Source organism: Maylandia zebra, linkage group LG18, assembly GCF_041146795.1.
Source record: "Maylandia zebra isolate NMK-2024a linkage group LG18, Mzebra_GT3a, whole genome shotgun sequence".
NCBI lineage: Eukaryota > Metazoa > Chordata > Actinopteri > Cichliformes > Cichlidae > Maylandia > Maylandia zebra.
Window position 1 is genome coordinate 38,140,131 of NC_135184.1, and position 27,969 is coordinate 38,168,099.

The 27,969-nt window shown below is 40.5% G+C and overlaps 1 long non-coding RNA gene across 3 annotated transcripts; it reads right to left on the minus strand.

The window, feature by feature from the left end:
* Positions 1-255: 255 nt before the first annotated feature.
* On the minus strand, positions 256-4,501 carry LOC112436420 (uncharacterized). 3 transcript variants are annotated; one of them, XR_003025073.2, is made up of 5 exons: positions 4,155-4,501; positions 3,392-3,457; positions 2,886-3,041; positions 2,341-2,433; positions 256-2,038 (listed from the first exon to the last, which is right to left on the minus strand). It is a non-coding gene; the product is annotated as an uncharacterized LOC112436420 (long non-coding RNA). The 3 variants fall into 3 exon arrangements; XR_013094227.1 differs by having other exon boundaries at positions 256-2,044; XR_013094228.1 differs by having other exon boundaries at positions 256-2,044; positions 3,999-4,501.
* Positions 4,502-27,969: the final 23,468 nt, after the last annotated feature.

Below are 27,969 nucleotides of genomic sequence, written 5' to 3' on the forward strand. Positions count from 1 at the left end.
CTACTTAAGATTAACAAGACATGTTTAAGACTAACTAAATCAAGTTATGTTGTATGAACAAAGATGATATATTTTCAGGTTAGATAGTTTAGATTAGTTACTTCAACACATTTCTTATTTGTGGCAGTAAAATGTTAAATTTAAGTTAGATTAATTCAAATATTATATTTTCAGCCACCTTGTGCTTTATTAATTAGTTTTACATAAATCTATTTTGTCAACAGGTTCCACACAAATGAATTAAGTACATCCAACTTATTTTTTAAAATTTCTTTTATTGCCAACACATTCAGTGAGCATTTGTGTAAACCCAGTCCAAAATAAAACACAACAGCTCATTAGGGTTAGTAATTAACAGTATGTAGACAGATGCAACATCAAGACTTTAAATTAAATGTCTGTATCTACCAGAAATAGAAGAGAAAAAAAAACCCATTGAAGATCACATAACACATTGATAAGATGACACTTGAGTTATGCACATGTGATGCTAGTAAGGTCTGTGAGTGTTTTTTTCTTTTAGTGTCTAAAATGGATAGCAAAGTTGCTATTTGCAATGATTGCTTAGGGTCAGTCCAGTAACACAATGCCAATGAAGTGCTTTCCTTTAACAATGCAAAGTGAAGTGTCCACCTCAACAGCCACAATTTAAAAAAAAAAAAAATGTAACAACAACAACAACAACAACAATAATAATAATAATAATAATAATAAATAGTCCACTGATATTAGCAATCAAAGAAAATTATATCACCATCCCAAATAAAACTTTAACAAAACATGCCAACATTATGGTCTAACAATAAAACAGCTTGTCAGCGTTCAGTTTTTTTGCAACAGCACAGCAGTAACCATTTAACACTCGCCACTGTCAACATTTATTTTACTAGTGTTTGGGCAAAAAACTTCAGATGTAAACATTTTAACATGGAAACAATTGTTCGTCTTTAAAAGTCCACAAAATATACATTCATCCTGCATTCCCAACTTGGATGATCTGATATCCTCGTGTTGGTGTTGTTCCCAGACCATCATGAAAATGTTGTCACATTGTTGTGACGTTATTCTTTTGCGCGCCAAGCCATTCGTGCATTTATGAAATTCCAATGTTGCAAGGACAATATCAATTCTGCTTACTGTTTATTAAAGGGTTACGGTTAGGGTTAGGGTCAGTTGATCGGCGGACAGAGGCGGTTTCACGCAGCTTAAGTACAGTTTTTTGTTTTACGCCGGTTTTTCCCAAAGTCGCAAAAGTATGACGTCACAACATTCTGATTGGTCACTTGCAATGTTGATCCTGGAACAACATTTAGTATGATGATCTGGGAACAACACCAACACGAGGATATCAGATCAACCTCCTAACTTACCCTTATTTTTAGTATGTATTGCAATTACCTTTACAATGCACACAATGTAACACAAACTGAATATGAACATATTTCCACCTCATAACAATATGCCTTGAACGCTAATATACACACCACCCTTCAACATTTCTGGTGCAGTATCATCTCTCAATTAAATCCTTTAAATCTCAAAACTTTTGAATGTCTCTTACTAGCCCCCCACAACAGTAAAATCTCTCAAATTGTAGTAGTTTACAAACTTTTCAAAATGTTCTAAATTTCTCTTAAATGTAATTTTCCCGTTATCTGTCATTTACAAATTACCATTTTATTCCCATTCAGCCTCCGAAAAACTTCTGTCCATCTGACAGAACATTCATCATCCAAATTAAAGGTTGGCTTATTCATTCAGTGTATTCTTGAGCAACTGTACCTTGGTCAAGAGTATGCTGACATACAGATGAAGGAAGAGCTTCTGAAGTACTTCAAAGAAAGCTTTCAGTCTTGAGGTTAACTGAGATTCAGTGCATATATCCCACCCATTAAGAGTGCACATGCAGAGGCCAGGTCTTCCAGGTCATGCAGGACACACTAGATGGTTATACCCACATCGGCTGGAGGAGTGCTGGCATCAGCTCTTTCGATGGTAAAGATAGCAAGGGTAATTTGTTCCAGCTCCCTCTGAACAGCTGTAGCTTAGACACAAAAACATAGAAAAATGGCATCCAGTTTTAAAAAAAGAAAGAAAAAGGGCCAAAGCTACCCTTTAATGACGTAAACACAATATTAGGAACATGCACCCCAGTGTGCCACTATTTTAGACTACAGATTCAACGATAAATATAAATAGTTTGGGTATACAAGAAGATTTCCCAAAACATTTAAACAGGTTCCATGCAAATTACAACAACAACAACAACAACATGCAACAACATTAGTTATTCAAAATTTGGTTTAATACAGATAAAAAAACTAAACTAAAATTACCAACCAATTATTCTTTGAAGAGGATGCGTGGGTCTTCATTCAGGTAAAAAGGTAGTGCCCTGAGGACACACTCCCTCCCCTTTTCAATACTTTCCTTCTGTAGAGAGTGGCAGAGATACAGGAAGAGAAAACAGATATACTTTAGGATGACAGAAACTCACATTATACGCAAAATGAATGACATATCCACTGCACAGATAGACATGTACACAAGACCAACTAATCATCACATGGACATGAATAGTTAACCTGTTGGGCAGGGTTTCCACCACATTATATATGTCCATAATGGAGGTAAAGACAAACTAATACATCATCTTTTTTGCATTCAAAACATAACATAAAAACATTCACTTCTGGTTTAACCTAAATTGAGGGATCAAATTTTACATATGTTTAGGTAATTTAAATTTTCCAACGTTTTGAGTACCAAACTTTGTCTTGCTTAATATAAATGTAAGTGCACTGTGCAGCTACCATACACTAGCTGTTTAAATTTGAAAATGATCTTATTAGCCATAATATTTTGCTACCAACAGAATAACGCACCTGTGTGGCTGGGGCCAAAGTTTGTCTAATTTTCTTCCCTGCAACGCCTCCTTTTTTCTTGAAGACTTTTATGAGCTGGTCAGTGTATTGGTCAAGTTGTGTAAAAAGCCTTGGAACATGTGCAGCAGTAGTAATCCTCACATATTCTGCTTCCACCTGAAAATATGTCAACAAACACAACATACTGTACTGTAAATATACATACTATATGTACACATATACAAACTAAAACTAATGTAGTAAGACCTCATTAAAGCTATAATTTTAACACAAACATTTACACAAAATGCTAATGGAGCCATTACAGCTTTTATTGTTATTTATCAAGTTCCAAAAAATATTGATCACAGCTGATCTGAAAAGAATTTCATGCCTCAGGCCCTTGAACTGCAACCTTTACCATGGTTCAGATGTGGAGAAGAAATAACAGGGGCATGGGATGGGTCACAAAAGAAAACTTAACTTATAAAACAGTTTTGTTTTTAAAAGTATAACAGTTCACATACCACATACAAGCTCAGCAATACCACATACACCACATCAGTATAGGAGGGAGCAGGTAAAGGCAGGATCTGAGATTTATAAAGAAAAAAAAAATTAATTCCTTAATTTCAAGAAGCAAATTATTGTTTGAATTACAACTAAATAAAATACTACTCAGAAGAAAAGCAAGAGATTGACACTGCCATGTGCTAACTTTCTATAGAAGCAATTATCACCAGGTCTGTCGACCTCCATTGTCTGTCCACTCATATGTCTTGAATAATTTTATTTAAAAAAGTAAGTGTGTACTTTCACAAACTGTAATTTATAACTACATTGATATGTATAACTCCGCTAGGAAACATGCTGTATTTACAGACCATTTTTACATAATACAGATTACTGATAGAGCAGAACAATGGTGTCACAGTGGCTTTCGCCCTTGACTTTTTGGATTTTAAATGTCACTTTATGCTATCCTTGCTATCCTATTCGATATTTCCGACTCTCGGATTACAGAAAAGGAATCCCAAGAAAGCAAATGGAAAAATAACCCCTTGAAAGAATAACCCCATGAACCCCTGTAGCTAATCCCTTAATAAAACAAAAAACAATAAAAATGTTTCTTACACAGTCCACAAAATAAGCATGTCCAGGACCCAGTAAAACTAATGTAAAACAAGCGCACGCAAACGATATAACATGTCTTGTAAGACAAACGCAAAATATAACCATGCTGGACATATAGATACTACACAACATAGTCAAAGAAAAAAGTGGTCTTACCTCTCAAAGAAACAGCAGCTTGGCGCCAAAACAGCCTTTTTCAGTTAAATTTGAAGTCTTGCGCATGAGCAGGCACAAGCCGTGAAACCTTCTTGTTCTGCGCGGTTTCATTACAACTGTTTTTGCATTACTGCCACCTTGTGGATATACAAGGTATATCGATCCTAATTGACTTAACTTAAATGTTATGCGATCAAGTAACACATTAGTATTATGTACGTTGAATAATAGACACAATTACGTAGACTTGATTAGAAAAACATATGTTAACTTAACAAAAACATATATTTTAAGTAAAATGAAAATAAATAATTAATATACACTGAACAATCCACCTCATTCATTTTTTTGAGTGTATATACTCCTTTTGTCTGTTATTTATTCTTGATGTCCTATATATTTTTACTTTATGCACAGTTGGTGCAGAGCAATAAAATTGTATTCTATTCTATTCTAGGAACCATGCATAAGCCTGCAGTGTTGCAGCTAAGTGCTCTATTGGGGTAATATGGTTCTATCAGGTCTTTAACCCTTTAAGACCTACCATAGAACCAAGTCCGCCAGAGCTTATATTATATTTTTACATGGTGTGGAGCCATTTTTGGGAGCATTTCAAGTTGCTATACATCAATACAACAATTATAGCCCAGATTTTAATAATATGTATTCATTAAGTGCATAGTAATTACATAAATTGCAAAAAAGTGCAATAAACTACAAAAAAAATTGAAAATCGTTTTGCTTTTTTAACATATATTTCTAGTTAGAGAAATTTAAGAGGTTTATCCCTCAAAACTGTAAATACAAAAAAGTTGCACAAAATAGTTTCCCACCACAGGAAACTTAATTTAAGTGTCTTCATAGTTTTATTTTTGAAATACACCAATTTTTATACACTGCAGGAAAAACGAAAATAAATATTATGATGCAAATTTGCAAAAAAGCAGCATGTGCATCAAAATAAACTATTTCCAGCAGTGCAATATGAGTCGTAAGCATCCCAGAAACGACACAGAAAGTCATAAAGTCAAACATAACTTTTAAAAACACCAGTATAGGCTCATGAGGCCCTGATGGTAAAAAAGACTACATTTCCGCAAAAATGACGTCACTTCCGGTTTCGGGCAGGTCATGGCGGACATGTGATAGTTCACACTGACGTCTATTCCAATGTAGGAAGTGTTATGAACAGCTGATCGGATCGGCAAAGCGTGTTTCTGGAATATTATGTTTTTGTTCCTGCAAGCGCTTTTTATGCAGTTTTTGCAAAGCTATATGTGGAAGGAAACTGTGACCTAGGACAAGCTGATGGCATAAGATGTAAGTACAACTCCTCCGGTTTCATATGCAAAAAAAATTATTGCGCTAGCTTACGTGGTTGCAGTGCTACCAGGATTTAAAAATAGTTACGTAAAACAGAGCGTGCCCGCTCTGACCGGCTCTAAAGGGTTAAGATAACATGGAATTTTAATGAGGAGAAGGAATATAATATAATATAATATAATATAATATAATATAATATAATATAATATAATATAATTGATTTTGACTTTCACAGGGAGGCAATGAAGAGAAGCTAACATGAAAGTTATTTTTACTTCCCTATTTCTTATTCCCATTTTCTTCTTTTCCTTCTTATTTCACATTTTCCTCACTTTAAAGAAATATTTAAATTAGGATTAGGGCAATGGTCAGAGTTTAGCATGTAACTGTGTTGGTTAGGATTTAATTATATGCATCACATGACTTAATGTCTTCAAACACGGACATCCATACAAACATACGTAAACAGTGCCAAAGACAGAAGATCAACATCAGAAATATACAAAATCTTTACAGTATGTTTATGCTGTCTGAAGGTTCAAATCTTGGGAATGGGTCAATAACTAGCATTAATAAAGCCTATAAGCCTATAATGAAATAAAAATATATGTATTTCAAATATTAGAGCAAATCCTATATCCATACATTACAACATTCGGCCCATCTGGTGCCATTTTTTTCTCCGTATCTGTGGGGGTGTATGCATACTTTTGATTGTGTGTGGATACGATCAAATCCAAACTCAACTTGTGACCAAATTATTTTTTTTCAAAGTCATGAGAGATGTCCTGATTTCCACCTGTGTTCCCCACCTGTTTCATTTTCTTCTTATTATCCTGTGTATATATTGTCTTAGTCCTCACTAGTCCTTAGTGTGTATCTAAATTGTGTGTATCTTTGCTCTTTCTACCCTGGGATATTTCCATAAATGCTCTTGGATTTCTTGGACTTGTTTATTTCATCGAACATACAGTAATAAAAGTTTTTTCTTTTAATTTAGTTTCTGTTTCCTGAGTCCTGCATTCGATACGACAAAGCTTTATGACGTTCAGTATTTTATTAAGTGAGACGTAACAATTTTCATCTATACCTAGGCAACTGTCCACTTCATACATGTTGTTGTTTGTATGTACTGAATTCGTTTTTTTAGTTAGATAATCGGTAATTTTCTTTATACCTGCATTATTTGTTTAGCAATCCTAAATACTGTGAACATACAGTGGTTTGTAACAGCTTTTTTTCTAATTAGTGATGTCACCATGTGATTACATTAGTTGTGATTTACGGGAAAAGTTTGATATTTCAAATGTAATTTTATTTCCAAATCTTAGTGTAAGGGCTTGTCAATTGGATAATGAGTTAATAAATTTACGTATTACACATAACTGTATTGTTAGCTGTGCAATAACGCTGTTTTGTGTGTGCTGCAGGCCTGCAGGCCTGTGCTCTTATAATTAGTCTTGCCATCTGTGTGTCAGAGGGTGGCAGCCATACACCCCTGTTTTATCCCGGCCTCCAGCTATTAAATTATAAAGCACTGTGCTGCTCCATTGTGGAGAACTGACTCAGTGTCAAATCACTAAGTTACAAAATCAGATATCAGATATACAGATCTTTATTCAAGCAGCCCAGTAATAATGATTAAAACACGTATTACTGAATATTTGCTGTACCAGACAGCATTTTGATATTTTCAGAAATATCGTTTCAAAATCTGGTAAGTAATATCATGTGCTGTATGCCTCGTTCACAGCAGAATATTGGTTAATAAAACAATGTTGAATTCTCACAGGTCTAGAATACAAAAATTTGTGTCCTTTACCACAGATAAAGACAAATTAACTAGTCTTTGATAGAGAAGACATTCTAGTCATTCTATTTAAGAATTCTATTTATTTTCTATACACTTAATTTACAAAAGCAAAGACAAAATAAAAACAAAGCCTTTAGATGCTGAAACCAGAGCTGAGATGCCACTGCTGTCAGTGTGCTGCCAGGGTGCAGCGAGAATCAGGGTTTTAAACAGCAGGGTGTTGAGGAGTCAGGCAGCAGCAGACAATCAAACTCCGCAAGGCAAACACATAAATCCAGGCCTTGAGAAGAAAGTCTGTGGGAGGACAATTGAAGCTCCTCAGAAGCAAAGAGGTCATGCTCTCTTACAAAAGAAGTTGCACAACATGGAAACAGAATGAGCTTTTGTTATTTTTCAAATTATAGTTCGAATATGACCAGGGATGTCATAAACCAGTTTGCAATGCCATTGCAACAACTGTGTTTTACAGTCTATAATCTGAAACATGACAGAGTAATGTACAACAGGTTAGTGACATCTTAGTTTATGTGTGCTTACATTGAAGTAAAGTTTGAACCTTTTTGCTAAAGCATAGTTAGCTGGACCAGGTGACCCTGAATCCTTGTTAGTTATTCTGCAATAGGCGTAGGCTGCTGGGGGATTCCCATGATGCACTGGGTGTTTCTTCTTCACTCACTGTGTGTTAACAGACCTCTCTGCATTGAATTATTTCTTATTATTAATCTCTGTCTCTCTTCCACAGCATGTCTTTATCCTGTCTTCCTTCTCTCACCCAGCAGATGGCCCCGCCCCTCCCTGAGCCTGGTTCTGCCGGAGGTTTCTTCCTGTTAAAAGGAAGTTTTTCCTTCCCACTGTCACCAAAGTGCTTGCTCATAGGGGGTCATATGATTGTTGGGTTTTTCTCTGTATCTATTATTGTAGGGTCTACCTTACAAAATAAAGCGCCTTGAACTGTGATTTCGCATTGTATCAATACAAAAGAATTGAATTGAACCCTTGGATATAAAATGTCAATCCTTTCATTTTTTTCCTATCAGATACTTGAAATGGTGAGTGTTGAATGCGAGTGTGAATGGTTGAAAGGAAAGCAGCAGGAAAGCAGCAGGACCAGACGGCATCTCAGGTCGTATCCTCAGAGACTGCGCATACCAGCTAGCTTCTGTGTTCACTGAGATATTCAACATCTCTTTATCTCAGTCGGTGATCCCCACATGCTTCAAAGAGTCCATCATTGTTCCTGTCCCGAAGAAACCCCACCCTGCTTCTCTCAATGACTATCGCCCTGTAGCCCTCACCTCAGTAGTGATGAAGTGCTTTGAACGCCTGGTCAGAGACTTCATCATTTCTTCACTACCAGACACACTGGACCCACTACAGTTCGCTTACCGTCCAAATCGTTCCACAGACGATGCCATCTCTCATCTCCTCCACACATCACTCACTCACTTGGACACTAGAAGGGGGAATTATGTTAAAATGCTCTTCATAGACTACAGCTCTGCATTTAACACCATAATTCCCTCCACACTCACCACCAAGCTGGAGCATCTGGGACTCAGCTCATCTATGTGTCAGTGGATCTCCAACTTCCTAACTGGCAGACCACAGGCAGTAAGGATGGGCAGACATGTCTCAGCCTCCACCACTCTCAGCACTGGAGCCCCCCAGGGGTGTGTTCTGAGCCCCCTGCTGTACTCTTTGTACACATATGACTGTGTGGCCACTACCAGCTCCACCACCATCATCAAGTTTGCTGACGACACCGTCGTGGTGGGCCTGATCTCTGATAACAACGAGACGGCCTACCTGAAGGAGATTAGGAATCTGGAGAACTGGTGCCAGAGGAACAACCTCCTTCTAAACGTCAGTAAGACAAAGGAGCTGATAGTGGACTTCAGCACTAAGCAGGAGAGGAACTACCAGACCCCCGTCATCAACGAGTGCCCAGTGGAGAGAGTGGACAGCTTCAAATACCTCGGAGTTCACATCACGCAGGACCTGTCATGGTCCTGTCACATCAACACCGTGGTGAAAAAGGCCCGACAGCGTCTCTACCACCTCAGACGCTTGAGAGACTTCCAACTGCCCTCCAAGGTGCTCAGGAACTTTTACTCGTGCACCATAGAGAGCATCCTGACGGGAAACATCTTAACCTTGTTCGGGAACAGCACCATGCAGGACAGACGAGCTCTACAGAGGGTTGTGCGGTCAGCTGAGCGCACCATCCGCTCCGAGCTCCCTGACCTGCACTCAATCTACAGCAGGCGGTGCCGGACCAAGGCCAGGAAGATCGTGAAGGACCTCAGCCATCCCAACAACAGACTGTTCTCTCTGTTGAGGTCAGGAAAGCGATTCTGCTCCCTGAAGACCAACACAGAGAGACTGAGGAGGAGCTTCTTCCTGCAGGCGATACGGTCTCTCAATCACACCACCACACAGTACTGACCCACACATACAGTTCTTACACACACACTGGACATTCTGGACATTGTTTACACTAGTGGCTGCTGCACAACTACACTGTGTGGTCATCTAATCAAATCACTCAGTCACAAGTAACTTAAATATGTGGATTGCACAACCCTGGACATTTCTTCATTACCATTTATTACTCGTACAGCTGCTGTTATTGTTCTATATTTCTTCATATATTCTTATATATTTTCTATATTGTGTATTTTGTTGTACAGTTATTTTATTTTTAACTTTAACTTTTATATTTAATTTTATTCTTTCCTAGTTAATTTTACCTTTCATTTTAATTTTCATATTTATTTCCTATCCTATTCATAGTCTTTTATTTTAGGTCACGAGCAGTTGTCTAAGCATTTCACTGCATATTGTACAATGTATGACTGTGTATGTGACAAATAAAATTTGAATTAGAATTTTGAATTTGAATTTGTTAGCCCTGCGACAAACTGGCAACCAGTTCCGGGTGTTCCTTGCCTCTAACCCTGTGGCAGCTGGGAAAGGCTCCAGCACCTCATTACGCTAAAGAAAATTGATCGAAGTATGGATTGATGGATTTGGGATGTTGTCAGGACAGTCTTGAATACGTGAGTCATGGCTAAAAACATAGTTTTTTTTAGGTCCCAATGAACTTGGCCTTTGCCAAATTCTAATCTCTTCAGTGTTTGGTAAAAGTGAGCTTTTGTGGCAAATCCAAGATGTTCTCTTAACCCAGAAATATAACTCTGATCAAAGTCATTAAAGTCTTGTTGATATGGAGAACAGTTCTACTGGAATTGCAATTAACCCTAGTGCACGGGATTACTTAAAGAGGATGTAGGACCAATGGAATCTTTGACACTCAGCATCCAGGTTGATGGTGAAACAAGTAGTAGCTCGGTGTTCCAACAAGAAGGAACTGCTATCACAACTTAAGATCGATGAGGTTCAACACAAATGCTTTGGCAAGGGGGAGCAAGAATGTCAGGTCAGGGGAGGATGTCATCACCCACACCACTGCTCAGCAAAGACTCACAGCCTTGGCCACCAGAGAGATAGAAGTCAGGAAAATAAACCAGCTGCACTGGAACAATCCAAGGTGTACTCTCAGTGGCAGGGGAACAATATTAGATTAGCCCCACCAAAACTGGAGATGGAGCAGTACTGGAAGAGCATGGAAGCGTCTCCAATATGAAGAGTTGACAACTCCAGGCCCCAACATGATTCATGCTTACTGACTGAAGAAGCTAACTGCACTTCATGAGTTTCTGGCAGCACAAACGCACCAGCGTTTAATGTACTAGACATACCTAATGAGACGCACCGAAGGCTGGACAGTCCTGATCTCCAAGGATCCCTAGAAAGGATCGGTATCATTCAAATAATGGGGAAAAAAACCTTCTTCAGTACCACATGGAACCTCCTGTCAGGCATCATGGCGGCTAAGATGAACAAGCACATGGCTTAATACATGAGCGGGGCACAGAAAGGAATTAGCAGGAACACCAGAGGAGGAATACCAGCTACTGGTAGACAGAATAGTTGCCAGACACTAGACTGACCAACCTGTGGACTGCCTTGATTGATTACAAGAAGGCTAACTTCAAGCCCATAGCACAAGTCACCATCAAGTGTGGGATGTGCCAAAGATGCGCTGTCCTCACTGCTGTTCTGCATAGGTCTAAACCCCCTCAGTAAGATCATTGACAAGACTGGCTACCGATACTGACTATGGAAAGGAGCATGTTAGGTTTTGTATTGTTGATTGTCATTTATGCTTAGAAATATTTAACCATGTATGCTTAGAGTTTTATGATTAGTTTTAGATTGGTAGAGGTTTGATCCTTAATAGTCTGCAAACTTTGTGAGCATTAGAGAGCACTCTGGGAGCATGGGAGAGGTCGTACCTTGTCTTATTGTAATACATCTATATCACCAAAGCACTTCTGGATGGATGCAAACTGCATTTCGTTGCCCTGTACCTGTGCATGTGCAATGACAATAAAGTTGAATTCTATTCTAATTCTATTATTGTTTTACGGTAGGATTAACGTAGCTATGTATGTTCTAGTCTAAGTGCTTTTTGTTTAGATGAACTGTTGGATCTTCCAGACCAGCAGGTTAAGGGAAATCGTTTATGGGGTCACACTCTGACCACACACACACACACACACACACACACACACACACACACACACACACACACACACACACACACACATAGAGGCAAGGTACTCTTTGTGTGTATGTAGACGTTGTATGTTAATGAACCTATGCATATTCGTGTAACCACAATAAAAGGAGTGCTATGGGGAACCTGGCTGAGAGTCTGATGGAGGTCAAGTGGTGGGACGACACTTGGCTCCAGGCAGGTCTCCCTCATGCATGAGTAACATGAAGAACTTTGCCTACTTGGTGTTCAATGCTTTTGCTGTGTAATTATATTGTCTTCAACGTTCCAGCGAATAGGTTCAAGCTACAAACCTATCAGAGCAGTTGTCATCCACCTCCTGTACATGGATGACAACAAGCTGCATGCCAGGAGTGAACGGGGCAACGATTCACTGATCCACACCACCACAGCAATGACATCGGAATGTGACAGAATTGATAACTCAGAGGAAAATAAGGACACTAAATCTAAAAATCAATCTAAGGGGATCACTTTTGGGCTGCCCTTGGCTGCAACAATGAGTTTTATGTTAAGAAACCAAGGATATACTGTCCATTTTCGCTGTCTGTCTTTTTAGCAGTAAGTGGCTCCCTTGATCCCCTTAAACAGATTTTTTAGTTTTAGAGTCCTTATTTTCCTCTGATTTATCGATTCTGTCAGTAGTTAGTCACAGAAACTGATGTAAGTGTATTTGCTTCAGCCGACCAACCACATGATGTAATGTTCAGTACTGACAAAAGATGGGGCTACACGTGTTTCTCAGACTTAAACTTTAAACACTTATTTCTTAAATCTAGCTTCACAGACAGAATTACGTGTATGTCAGTTTTTGAGAGCAGGGCTCAATAACTTAAATTAGCTTTTTTTATGTGCAGTGTTTCATGTCGTCTTTAAATCAAAATAAGACAGCACAGCTGCATCAATCAGAGAAGTTAAACATTACCATGCCATAAGAAAAAATACATTTTAAACTTTATTTGAAATGAATGTGTCTCTCACGGTCCAGGTGACTGCCTGTGTTTTCCACAGAGCTGGCAGTTCCACCTCTGGGAGGAGCCTCCATGTACCTGCTAGCTGTTCTCACCTGCAGGTAATCAGGTTGTCAGTACATAAGGCCAGATCATTGTGGTGATGTGTGGGTGTTCATGTGGTGATAGGGTTTGCCAGCAGGGGGCGCTGTATTGGAGAGGGCTCATGAATGCCCCCAGGGGCATTGCCTCCACAAAAGAAGACTGGTCTGTGAATGGTGAATAAAAATGTTTGGAGCGGTAGCTCACAAAAGACAAGTGGATGCTGTGTTATTTTTCAAAGCTCTACGAAGACAACACATGGTACCAGGAGTAAAAGTGGGAGAGTGAAAGCGATAGCAGCTCAAAGTTCTGTTTGAGATGGAAAGTTTGAAGCCACCGGAAGGACTGAAACTGGTGGGGAATGTGGACAGCAACTGGCGGTGTTTTAAGCAGCAGTTTGAGCTGTACATGGCTGCCATGGGACTGGACTCTAAACCCGATGCCAGGAAAATTGCATTGCTGCTCACGGTAGCTGGTCCTCAAGCCATTGAAGTCTTCAACACGTTTGAGTTTGAGGAAGTTGGTGACAGGAATAAGTACGACAAAGTGGTTGAAAAGTTTGATGCACACTGTTCACCACAGAAGAACACAGTATATGAAAGGTATGTTTTCCGATCTCGGATGCAGCAACCAGAAGAGACTTTTGATTGCTTTGTGACTGATTTGAAGCTAAAGGCACAGTCATGTGATTTTGGAGAGCTGAAAGATTCTATGGTTCGTGATCAAATTGTGTATGGGATCCATGATAAACGGACTAGAGAACGGCTGCTCAGAGATTCCAAGCTAACTCTGGATGAAGCAGAAAGACTGTGTCATGCAAGTGAGTTAGCCCTGCAGCATGCAAAGACATTTAATGAGACGAGCGTCGCTGCAGTACATGATAGTGCAAGAATAGCTGTGGTTAAAAAGAAAATGAGGAAGAATATGTCGCAGAAGCCCAGCAAAGAGGATACAGTGTACTCCTGTAAGCGATGTGGTAGCAGACATGAACCTAGACAGTGTCCAGCTTATGGCAAAAGATGTTTGAAATGCGATGGAAAAAATCATTTTGCCAAACAATGTCTGTCGAAAGCCAAACCCAAATCAGTGCATGTAGTTGAAGAGACTGATTTAAGCGAGACTTTCTTTGTGGGCATAGTGTCACTAGAGGATGTAAAAAGTGAGCATAGCGAAGCAGAGGACAGTGAGCGATGCTCAGATTATGAAGACACGTGGATTGTTTCACTCCCAATACAAGGAACTTTGGTGGCACTAAGGATTGATACAGGTGCGCAGGCGAACCTAATCAGCATGACAGAGATCCATGCTATGAAACCAAAGCCCAAAATAATAAAGAAAAGAGTACCTCTAAAAGACTACAATGGAAAGCATATTGAGAGCAGTGGTCAATGCAGGCTTAAAGTGACAATAAAACATAAAGATTATGATGTATTGTTTAATGTTTTTCCAGAAGGTCGTGAATCACTGCTGGGTGGCGTGACATCCAAAAGATTGAACCTAGTAGAAAGAGTGTATCACATCAGCTGTCCAGAAACAGAAAGTGGACAGCAAGGAGCAGTTGACTCCATTGTACAGCATTATGAGGACGTCTTCAAAGGTTTGGCATGTCTACCATGCAATTACAGTATCCAGCTGAAAGAGGATGCAAAGCCAGTGATCCATGCACCACGTAGAGTCCCAGCTCCACTGAAGGACTGTTTAAAGAAAGAACTTAACAGGATGTTACAGTTGCAGGTCGTTACAAAAGTGGAAGAACCGACTGCATGGGTAAACTCAACGGTGTGTGTGGATAAAAGGAATAAAAACAATGATTTTAGAATATGCATGGACCCAGGCTATTTAAATCAAGCCATAAAACATGAGCACTACCAGATACCAAAGCGTGAAGAGATTGCAAGTGAAATGGCAGGTGCCAAATACTTCTCAAAGCTGGATGCAGCACAGGGTTTTTGGCAAATAAAGCTGGATGAGAAAAGTTCAAAATACTGTACTTTCAATACACCTTTTGGCAGGTATAGATTCCTCAGAATGCCATTTGGCATAATCTCAGCATCTGAGATTTTTCATCGTGCCATGGACAACATGTTAGAGGGTTTACAAGGTGTTCGCTGTTATGTTGATGATGTGGTTATATGGGGCTCCACCCTACAGGAACATAATGAAAGACTGGTGAAGGTGCGGCCCTGCGACAGACTGGCGACCTGTCCAGGGTGGACCCCGCCTCTCGCCCTACGACAGCTGGGATAGGCTCCAGCGCCCCCCGTGACCCTGAAAAGGAGAAGCGGAAGCGAATGGATGGATGGATGGTGAAGGTGCTGCAGCAGATGAAGGAGAATGGATTAAAGCTAAATCGTGTCAAGTGTCATTTTGGTGTAAAGGAAATAACATTTCTGGGAGACAAATTCTCTGCTGGAGATATTGAGCCAGATGAAAGAAAAATAAAAGCCATCGCAACAATGCCACACCCAACAGATAAGAGAGGTGTGCTCAGAGTGATGGGAATGATAAACTTTGTAGGAAAATTCATACCTAACTTGTCAGTGAGAACATCAGCACTAAGGGAGTTACTTCGTGATTCCATAGAATTTAAATGGTCAGCGAGGCATGAGCAAGAATGGAATGATTTAAAAACCACACTGACAACGCGCCCAGTGCTTGCATATTATGCATATTCTGCAATCTGGTAGAAGGTTCCGCATCTTCCGGGCAAGGACAGAGAGACTCAAGAGGAGCTTCTATCCCCAAGCCATCCGTGCCCTAAACCCTAAACACACACACCCGCACTCTCACATCATCTATAATTGACTGAGTCAGGACTCTTCCAGACACTAAACCAAGGCACAATGTACATTTCAATTCCTTTAATTTTAAATATGTTTATATTGTCTATCCTGTAAAATAGTCAGATGTCTATTCATATTAATGTACAGAATTCACCTGCTTGCTGCTACTACTGCACATTCACCCAGTGTATATACTATATGTGTATATATATATATATATATATATATAATGTTCTTCCTCTACACCCCCCCCCCCCCCCCCCCCAATTTTTGCACATGTCGAGGAGCGTGTCAGGCTACATTTCACTGTATGTTATACTTGTATAACTATGCATGTGACAAATAATAAAGAACCTTGAGAACCTTGAACCTTATGATCCAACTAAGAGTCTGAAAATCTCAACAGATGCCTCAAAGGATGGGCTTGGAGCTGTTTTACTTCAAGCTGAAGAGGGGAGCTGGAAACCAGTTGCTTATGCTTCTAGATCCATGACTAAGTCTGAAACCAGATATGCTCAGATTGAGAAAGAATGTCTTGGGCTGGCATATGGACTTGATATTTTTCACTGTTATGTTTATGGTCTTCCTACCTTTACAGTTGAGACAGATCATCGTCCTCTGGTGTCAATCATTAAGAAACATCTGAACGAGATGTCGCCGAGGATTCAACGTCTCATGATGAAACTGCAGAGGTACAGCTTTGACTTGATATACACACCAGGAAAGCATTTAGCTTTAGCGGATGCACTGTCGCGAGCATCAGAGGTGTGTCATGCAAGCTCCACTGAGAAAGAAGTAGACGATCATGTTAATATTATAGTGGAGTCTCTGCCAGTGTCTGACGCAAAGATAAAACAAGTATGTGAGGAGACAGCTGCAGACAGGGAGCTGCAAACGGTGATGGAAAATATCCAAGGAGACTGGCCCAAAGGGTCTTGTTCAAAGTATTATCATGTTAGATCGGAGCTCAATGTGTTTAATGGACTGCTGTTGAGAGGCAATAGGATTGTGATACCACAGAGTCTGAGACATCTGATACTTCAAAGAATACATGAGGGACATTCTGGAATAGAAAAGTGTAAAAGGAGGGCTAGAGACACTGTGTACTGGCCTGGCATTAATAAAGACATTGAGACCATGGTCGGAAAGTGTGAAACATGTAACAAGTTTCAGAGCAGACAGGCAAGAGAACCCATGATGATTCCTGAACTTCCTACAGCGCCTTGGAGGAAAGTCGGAACAGATTTATTTCATTTTAATGGGAAAGACTATCTGTTGGTGATAGATTATTACTCTAACTTTCCTGAGATTGCTCTGCTTACAAGTACAACTGCTAATAATGTGATCACACAGGTGAAGTCTATCTTTTCCAGGCATGGAATACCTGAAACTGTCATTAGTGACAATGGTCCTTGCTATAATTGCAAAGAATGGCAGAATTTTGCAAGAGAATACGGCTTTAAACATGTCACATCAAGTCCTCAACATCCACAGGCAAATGGCAAGGCTGAAAAAGGAGTGCATATCATCAAGCAGCTTCTGAAGAAAGCTACAGACAGTCGATCAGATCCTTATTTAGCTCTGCTGAGCTACAGGACTGCTCCTCTTGACTGTGGTTTATCCCCTGCAGAATTGCTGATGAATCGTAAGCTACACACAACTTTGCCCTGCTATGCAGAAAGCAAGCAGAGTGAAGGAATTATAAAAAAAACAAGAGCATCTGAAATGGAAACAAAAACTGCAATACGACAAAGGAACAAGAGCACTTGAGTTGCTTGCAAAGGATGATGTAGTGAGAATCCAAGATCAGAATGCATGGAGCAGGAAAGCCATTGTTCTTCAGGAAGCAGGTCCGAGATCATATGACGTAAGAACTGAAGAAGGTCATGTGTTCAGAAGGAACCGTCGCAACTTGCTGAAGACTAAAGAGACATTTCAGGAGGAACAATATGGTGAGGAAGATGAAAATGTTGATGTGTCACATGCAGAGACAGTGTCTGATTTGAAACCACTGGATGGACATGAGCATGTGGAGAAAAGTGCAGTTGTTTCAGAACCTGTATTGAGGAGGTCAGAGCGTAAGGTCAAAAGACCAGTTAGGCTTAATCTGTAAAGGTAGAACTGGATTTGTTTTTATCTTATATTCTGATGGTGTTGAAAAAAAAAAAGAACAATTGAAAAAAAATATATTGATGTAAAACAATTATGTGTATATGTTGATTTGTGGGACCTATGTTGTCAGAGAAAAGGGGATGTGGTGATGTGTGGGTGTTCATGTGGTGATAGGGTTTGCCAGCAGGGGGAGTTGTATTGGAGAGGGCTCATGAATGCCCCCAGGGGCATTGCCTCCATAAAAGAAGACTGGTCTGTGAATGGTGAATAAAAATGTTTGGAGCGGTAGCTCACAAAAGACAAGTGGATGCTGTGTTATTTTTCAAAGCTCTACGAAGACAACACAATCATCAGCTAGCCACTGTTAGTGTAGACCACCATACTGTCTCTGTGTATCGTAGTAAATTACCTCACCTGTCCTTATGTTTTTGTTCATAGCTACTCACCAGGCAGCCAGGTTCAAACCGTATTCATAGTTCATGTTAAGTCTCTTAGCTCACTGCTCACAGTTTGATTGTTGCCTTGTATGTTCACTAGTCCTGTAAATAAACTTTGTTAATCACGCTCACCAGTGCCTCCGTCTGCATCCTGCATTTTGAGTCCTTTTCCTTGGGACGGTCTTCGGCAGTGACACTGTCTAGGAGCACTTTGATGATTTTGTCCCTTTGACTTTGTCTTTTCCACCAAAATTTAATTTAGATATGTGACTGTATATATAAAATGTTCGTAAAAACAATTAATAAACCTGAAAAGTCTGTATTTCAGTGACATCTTGTTTGATTAAAAATTCAATGAGGTGATGTGGCTAAATGTATTAGCAAAAACAAGGGCTATATTTCACAAAACGAACATTTTTTACTCTCACAGTTACAGATCGGTCTATCTTCTGAGAGGAAATCCATCCATCTCCTGCTTATCCACATCAGGTGGACTGGTCAGTAATTTGTGAGTTATCTATTCACTGATAATCAACAGGAATAAAAATTTCACTCTACGCATATTATTACTTATGTAGAGCAGCTGCGATATTTACTGGCTCTGCTGTGTGCATCTCCTCCCACACTTTCCTCCTCCAGCTGCTGTCATAATGACTGACCTGTTTAGTTGGGTAAAAAAGCAGCTGTTACAACTCTCTCTCATAAGTACTTATACTAAATACTTTCCCAGGGGTCAAGTATAGCAGAGCTTCTGTTTTCATACAACAGCCTGCTGGTCTGTTACGGTCTCTCCCGCTCTGTATTTTGCAGTTAGTTTGAGGTTACCATCATAGTGCAGAAAATATTAGTTTTGAAAAAACAGCACCTATGATTCAGTAGTTTGGTTTTGCATATTACAATTTTAAAATGCCAGTGTCTGGATTACAAAACAGTTGTATTGATATCTCCATATTAAATGTTAACTAACACAGAACTTACATAGAAGAGCCACCTCCATGGGACAAGACTCAGCGGTCCATCTGCATCTAAAGGTCAAAGGTCACTCTTTCGAGGATGCCAATGTTCACATTTTGGACAGAGAGGACAGATGGTTTGAAAGAGGAGTGAAAGAAGCCATCTATGTCCACTGTGAGCGACCATCTTTGAACAGAGGCGGGGGTTTACGACACCAACTCTCTGCCATCTATAATCCAGTTTTGAGATCCCTTCCCAGACGCCTTAACGCCCACTCACATCCTGGGCCATCTGACCTCAGGAATTCGCATGATAGGGTGGGGGCCAGGTTTCACAATGATTGTGACCCACACCTTCACACCTTGGCTCATGTGATTAGGTAGAGGATCATCCCTTTTTGGGGGGAAACTCCCACTGGGTTTAAATCTGGGACTCTCCACCATTTGACCTTAGAACTGAAGAAACTTCTGGGATGCGAGGTGAAACGTCTTCAAGCAACTTGTCAAAGTTTGCATAAGCACTGCTATGCGACCTGGCACGCTGGAGTTGTCTCTGGCAAGTCCTGCTAGTACTGCATACATCTCAAAAAGAGCAGCTACCAGTGGACCGATAAACTGTTGCATACCAGATAGTTGACAGTAGGTACAGTTCAGGTTCCTTGTAGGGACATTACACGAGGAGAGCTAGACAGGTTTAGCAGCAGGACTGGTTTTTGCTTGTGGAAAGACGACCAGGACAAATACTGGCAGAGCCCTACAAATGACCTGAAACAGCCACTCAAATTAGTTAAATTAAATTCAGGTTTATTTATATTAGTACAAACTCACAATAGTGCTTTGAGGCAAATTCTGGAGAAAACCCCAATAATCAAAACAACCCTGTCTGAGCAGCGGGAGAAAGGACAAAACAGAGAGTGAGAAGTTCAATGACATTTTCAGTAGTAACTTAACACAAATATATTGGGAGTGAGAAGAGGTGAGTGGACAACAATAACTCACAGTGTTTCACATTAGCTCATATAGCATCATTGCTAAGGCAGCTGTATGAAGAGGACATGGGATTTTCTCTGACACAAATAAATAAAACCTGATGAAGGTCAAAGGTTTCCCCCAGGGTGGATGTAGCTGTATATAATAATTTGCATTATTATTATTGACACTTCCAGGAAACCCGCTGCTGCTGTGTTTAGTTACCAGGCTGTCGAGTGCTCTGTGAGTGTAATGGAGCTGAAACCATTTAAATCTTTATTTAAAGTTTTATTTCATCTCAGTCTGATGTTAAAATCTCGAAGGGCAACACTGCATTTCTGATATTAACAGTAACTGTGAGCCTCTGTGGAGTGTACAGTCTCTGTCTGAAAATGGATGACAAAAACTAATTAGTGCTCATTCAAACATAGAGACTAATTATTTTGAGGCTCAGGTGGTAGAGCAGATCAGCTACTGACTGGAAGGTTGGTGGTTCGATCCCTGGCTCCTCCAGTCTGCATGCCAAGTATCCTTGGGCCAGATACTAACCTCAAGTTGCTCTCCGATGCATTCATCGGAATGTGAATGTGTGTGAATGCTTAAGTATAGAAGGAAGTGCTTGTATGAGTGGGTATGAGTGGCTGAATGTGGCATGTTGTATAGAGCGCTTTGAGCACTCTGGGAGAGTAGAAAAGCGCCATATAAGAATCAGTCCATTTACCATAATAGAGTAACAAATATGTAGCATCGCTAACTGGCTAGCTACAGGCCTCTAACACCATGCTAACGGTTAATGTAGCAAATAAACTAACAACAGAGGGATTTTAGATGTTGTACAACTATAAGATGATAAGCTGTGTGTCTTTTTCATAACAGTGACGTGTTTGTATTTATCTTAGTTTAACCAGTCCTCAGTCGCCGTAAACCCATCAGCAGATAAACTGGAGCAGCCAGGCTACGTAAAAAGTGTAGGGGGGCGTGGTCACATCCAGCAGGTGTGTGGGCAGGAGTGTGATGCAGACACTCCACCTCAAGTCACTACTGCAGAAACTCTAGCTGTGTCTCAATATGTGTACTTGTGTGTACTTGTGTTCTCGTGGACCGATGATATGTCATCGGTCGGAGACCAAGTACTGTTACAGTTGATCACTACTGAGTTCAACAAGATGTATCATGAGATGTTTCACGAGTTCTATAATAAGATGGTGCCTGTGATGGCCGCCTCTGTGTTTTGGTGCGCTCTTTTTTATTTATTTGTTTATAAACTCAGTGGCCATTCGTTTTCACATAGTTAAATGACATAGGAGAGGAAAGCGAACCAGTACATTTGTGTGTCTCCACTGGCTCAGTCCCCGTACTTCGTTACCATCAATATTCCTCTCCAATAGTAAACAGTAGTTAACTATTTGCTCAGCAGGCGAATGTTGGGCATCCCGTACGTTGCGGTGGAACATACCTGCCAAACAGGGTGATATTGATGGAAAAACAGAGACCTCTGTTCATTGGCTGTATTGAAAACTTGGCTCTGTGGATTGATACCGGACTCTGCGCTCCAGCTCGCGGGATTCCGGCTCTTCATAGCGGATCGCCACACGGAGGTCTCCGGCAAGACAAAAGGTGGAGTTATGTTTAATAAATAATGATGTGAGTGATATTCAACAACTCTGCTCTTGTCATGTGGAATTTTTATTTATTGCCTCCCCATGTGAGTTTACTTCATTCACTCTGTTTGGCGGGTATGTTCCACAGCAAAGTAAAGGAGGCCCAGCACTTGCTTGCTGAACAAATACCCAGACTCCGTACTCGTTATTCTTGGTGATGTGAACCAAGAACACCTCAGACGGGACCTCCCCACAGAAGAAACATTTCAGAGTAGGCAAAGAAACTGTAAAAGCAGTTTTCAGATCTGCTTCTGTCTGGAAAGGAATCAGACTGCCTAAAGCCCCCCACTCCACCAACAATTTACACTTAGCCAGCAACCTGAACAGCTTTTATCATTGCTTTGACAGTTATAGCCCTTTTCGCATTAGTACCTATGTGTGTCAGCTGAAAACAATTTTTAGGATTTTGCATTAGGCGCCTAGCTGACTGGGATTCCAAGCGATCCAAACATGTGACAGCAACAGACTGCGTGCCACTGACTGGCTAGTCAGTGCTGTCCCTCAGTGAGTCGTGAGAGCATCTTCTTCATGAAAATCAAAACCACCACGAGGAAATGATGGAAATGGCAACACAGAAACAACCCCGTGGTCCCAGAGCCTGATGAAAAGCCAGAGACAGAGCATCAGGTTTAACTTTGCCTCGACGTGCACCTTTGCTGTAACATTCGTGTCACATACAAATGTTGTCATGGGATGTTTGACCGTGTTGCTATAAAGATCTCACACAACAGAGTGATTTTAGATGTTGTACAACTATAAGATGATAAGCTGTGTGTCTTTTTCATAACAGTGACGTGTTTGTATTTATCTTAGTTTAACCAGTCCTCAGTCGCCGTAAACCCATCAAGGGTAATGGAAAATGAGTCGAGCCGAGTCGTACCACCTCGAGTCACCTTCAGCTGATCCAAGTAGGTACTAATGGACAAAGAGCTTAAATGTCCAGTCCTTTTAGCTGCCCACCTTCTACCCTTTCACCTTCTGCGGCTCCCCAATCCCATCACCTCCACCGCTTACAATACAGTAAAGAACCCCCGCTATGCTCCCCTTCAGACGTTTCTCCATCTCCCACGAAACCTCTCTCCATATTTGAAAGTGATGTAAAAATCTCTGTAAACAAAAGAGACAGAACACTCACAAAGCAGCGGGACCAGACTCGGCGTCTTTATCTATCCAGAGGTACTGTGCAGATCAGCTGTCTGCAGTGTTCACTGATATCTTCAACTCGTCATGTGAGACTGGCCAGGCATGGCTCAGAATTGGCCCTTCTCCATGTACACTAAGAGCTGCACCTCCAGACACCAGTCCATAAAGCTCCTGAAGTCTGCAGATGACACCACCCTCATCAGGCTTATCTCTGGTGGAGATTAGTTTCCCTATAGGCTTGAGATTGACAGCCTGGTGACCTTGTGCAGTGACAGCTACCTGGACCTCAATGCTGCCACAGTAGTGGAGATGATAGTGGGCTCTAAGGAAGATTGCTGCTGACCCATCAAACCTTGGTCAAAAACTGTTTGTGACACTTCCGTCTGGTAGGAGGCCGCTGTTCATCAGAACCAACATCTCACGGCACAAGAATACTTTCTTTTCCCAAGATGTCGAACTACCTAAAAACGCCCCCTTACCGAGATCATTGCTTAGTTAACGTGTTACAAAAACACATTCATTTAGTCAGGCTATAAAAAGCATTTTGCTGCAGGTAGTATATATTCATTTTGTGCTTGTTTTCCTATATATAACAGTCGGAGTCTAGTTTCATCTGACATTACATTTTCTTTTCTTTTGAGCTTCTTAATGTTTATCTTCATTATTCTTTCAAATTTAAAATAGAATAAATTAAAACACACACACTAACATCTTAAAAGCCAGCATACATTTGGTTCAAATTAAGTCTCAAACACTTTCCTCTAAATACTGCTTTTAAAATTTTATTATACATCTGTACACAGCTGAGTTATTTAAAAAAAAGAAGCTATGAGCCAAACAAAATGAATAAAACATGACAGAGTACCTTTTTATAATAACCTCTGAATAATAGTGATGTTGAATAAGTAAGGCTGTGTCTGCTTGTGTCTACTGCGATAAGTTTTGTACATCCCACCATCATCCAGAGGTTAAACAACATGTGACTGACAGACAATTTAAAGTGTGTATCTAGATCACACACACACACACACACACACACACACACACACACACACACACACACACACACACACACACACACACACACACACACACACTTTTTTCATAGTGAGGACATCTAGTTGACATAATGCATTCTGTAGCTGCTTACCCTAACCCTTACCATCAAAAACGAATGCCTAACCCTAACCATGACCTAATCGTAACCCTGAAACTAAAACCACATTTTCAGTCTCAAAAATGCCGTCAGACTTGTGGGGACAGGCTGAAGGACTGTTGGTCTCCAATAGTAGCATTCCAATTTTTGGTCCTCACAAAGATATCTAAACATGGTACACACACACAAAACCATAAACCCCTGCTTAGCTAAAGCATGTGTGTGTCGGTGTGTGTGCCCACGCGGCCAGTTGCACGTTGCCATTGGGTTGTCTAACACCTGCATGAAAGAAAAATGGATAAAGGAGAAAAGCGAGCATTGCCACCGGCTAACCCATCCAGTTGCTGTCAGGAATAAAGCAAGGGTGGTCTTTGTCCTCTCTAAGCCTCAGGCAGTCTGTCCGAACCTTTTACATTCCTATTGACACTCAGGCTAAAGTATCCCTGCTTTGAAGGATAGTTGTATTATACTAAATCCCTGCAACTTTATGTGTGTGTATATATATATGCACATAAAATTTAATAGAAATCCTGAACTATAATCTTTGGCCTTCTGAATTTATTTTGGAGGGAACTGATTTAGAATAATGAAGTTTAATCATTTAGAGGATTTTGAAAGTATGGTGAAATGCAGCCAAAGTGAATAAACCTGGTTCTTCTCCTTTGTCAAAATTCTAACCATTTTTTCCAGCACTAAATTACTTTGAGATACAGTCCATAACTGGAGTGTGACCTCAGAATGGACTCTCTTAAGAAAGGGTGTCTTCTGAAAGTGGCTGAAATGACAATCTTAAAATTGAATCATTATGTTCCACACAATTTGACTTCCATTCCTCTTTGCTCTTCTTGGTTTGGCATTGGTACTTGGCCTCTTATCTCCCATTTATCTAGTCCTCCCCCACCCTCTTCTTTGATCTGAATGTATCTTGACAGAACTTCGGGCCAAGGTTCCTGTCAGCTTCCTCCAACTGGTGTGGACAGCTCCTCTCCAACATAATCTGTAGGGTTATTTACTGTTTGAAAAGTGTTTGGATTTCAGATGTGGTCCTTGAAACTGTTTGAAACTGTAACTGCTTTTAATTTACAACAAATAAGTATCTCATTGAATCGTTATTGGATGGAGAAATAAAATAAGTCGCAATGTCTAAAAGGACGTTCTGCTTGTTATCTGTCAGTCTGTTTCAATATGTGACACCACCCCTCCCCCGAACAGTCAGCAATGAGTGCACTAACACGCCTGCCATTTTAGCAAGTGCTGGCTGGAAAAGGACAATTACAAATTATGGCTAGGAAGAGGTCCAAATCCACGCGTAGCCTCCTGCTAAATTTGGAAAAAGGATTTGCAGCTTTTCACAGTGGGGAAATCTGTCATTTGGCGTCACATGAAAGTTAAGTCCTAGTAACAAATTTTCAATGCTAATTTGTTTATGTCAGCTAGCAAATTTGCGGGAGAAATTATTAAACTGGACTGAGTGTGATGCAATATGGCAGCGCTGGTATAGCATCTAGTTATGTGATGGTAATTTATGGAATATGCTGTGAGTTTAGCTTACATTGCTTAGCAGTAACAGTAACTTGAGTTACTTCCCTCAACTGAAGCTTTAAACATTAGCCCAATACATAACTAGCCAGTTTAACGTATCTGAATAAAGGCTATAAAGCAGCGAAGTTGTCACAAGCTGATTAGAAGAATAATGTTTACATTTTTATGTGTTTTGCAATGTGCAGTTTTTTCAAGTATTATCTTGGTGCCTTTGGAAGCACTTTGGTTGTTGAATGCATTTTTTTATGGACTACATATGTACCATAATTGTCGGGCTATAAGCCGCTACTTTTTGCACAAGCTTTGAACCCTGCGGCTTTTAGTCAGGTGCGGCTTTTCTATGGATTGTCCATGATTTTTGTGATATCGTAAGATTTGTTTTGTTTGTTCCACTGTTGTACGGCACTACGTTGCCTGGCGGAAGGATCGGGGTTCAAGAGTGGTATGTTGGTCACATGTCCATCCGCCAGGCAACGTAGTGCCGTACAAGTAGCGCGAAAAACAAACTTCAAAATAGCGCTACGCATTCAGCTGGAGGCGTGGATGATGAGCGGCGATAAACTTGCAAAAAGCAAGTTATGCCCAACTCCACCGGTGGATTCTGACAGCGTGGAAAAGTGTGAAAACATCCACGATCACCAACGGATTTCTAAGGGCTGGACTGCTGCATGATGGAGAGGAGGACACCGCCACGGCCCTTCAGAGGGTGTTCGACTCTGACACTGACAACGAGGATTTCTTTGGTTTTGAAAGTGACAACGAAGGAGAGAAGTGGAGAGTGGATGACGAAGCCATCCTGAGCCTGTTCGTTTCCGACACTGGAGAAGAGGACTTTGGTGGTTTTAGTGCGCAGGAAGAAGAGAAAGATGGTGGTGAATGACTGACTTTTCTTCTTGTTAAAGCCGTGTCACTGCACCTGAGCCTAAAAGGTAGTCTGAATCTATTTTTCTGGTGTGCTGCAGGTTATTGTTATGTACTACATTTGTTACTCATTTATGAAGCACAGTACATGTGCAAATATGTACCCATAACTTGTTTTTCAAAATATTAATAAAAGGGGTGTGTCTCCAAACAGCCATCTCTTTCCTGACAATTCGCTTTGTGCATATTCTCTTACATATGATGAGTCAACATTGAAACACCTGCGGCTTTTAGTCAGGTGCGGCTAATGTATGTACAAAACAGGATTTTCCCCTGATTTTAGCTTGTGCGGCTAATATTCAGGTGCGCTTTGTAGTCCGGGAAATACGGTAGATATGCATATAATGCAGTTTTCCCCCTACCAGGGTTCCCCTCTATTTTTGCACTCTTTTGAGTTATTTCATTAACTCTTTTTTTTTTTTGATTTGCACATTACTTCAATTCAATGCTTACCTGAAAGACAAATTCTATTATATTTCTCATTTTTATTGTGAAGTTATTTGTCAAGTGACATATGGCATAAACCTTTTGTGCGATTAAAAAAGTGAAATCATTCTGAGCATGTATGTATTTGAATAAATATGTAATTTATGACAGTGGTAATGTGCTGGAAAAGCCTGAAATGAACCTTAAAAGTGCTTAAAAACCGGTTGTATTTGACCCTGGAAAAGGTGTATGAACCCCGAATATACAAAACTACAAAGTTTGTGCCACCTCTTCAACCTCAAAAGGTGAACTTTTCTTGTCATGGACTTTGGTCTGTGACCCAGAGTTTTGAGTTTTTTTGTGGACTCATGAGTCTTTAAAAAAAAAAAACAGAAAAGAAACGATGCAGTTCAGGACGGTGACCCGGAGGCCGACGGCATAACAGTCCAAAACGGGGTATAACGGGGTATAACGGGAAGTCCGTGTGGAAAGTGAGGTGACAGAGCTGCTCCGGAGGCCAACCGCATGGCCACTATGGTGAAGCTGGTGCTGAAGATGCTGCTCTGGGCGGATGTGCATGGTGGAGACGAGGAAGTCCTGGGTAAGAGGATGTAGTGAGCTGAATAACCAAGGGAGTCTGGAAATCATCCTTTGTAACTGGAGAACTAAATTCTCCTGGTATTCCTTAACGGGGAGCGCTACCCACTCTTGGCACAGAAACTCCACTGTGTAGATAAGGTCTGTCCGGAGCTCAGTGGAGGGATTGACTTGGCTGTGTATGGCAGGCCGGAAAGGACCCAAAGGCAGACTCGAAGGTGAAACTTAAACTCAAAAAAACAGGCTTACTTTCTGAACGAATAAACAATGCAAACTAAACTGGGA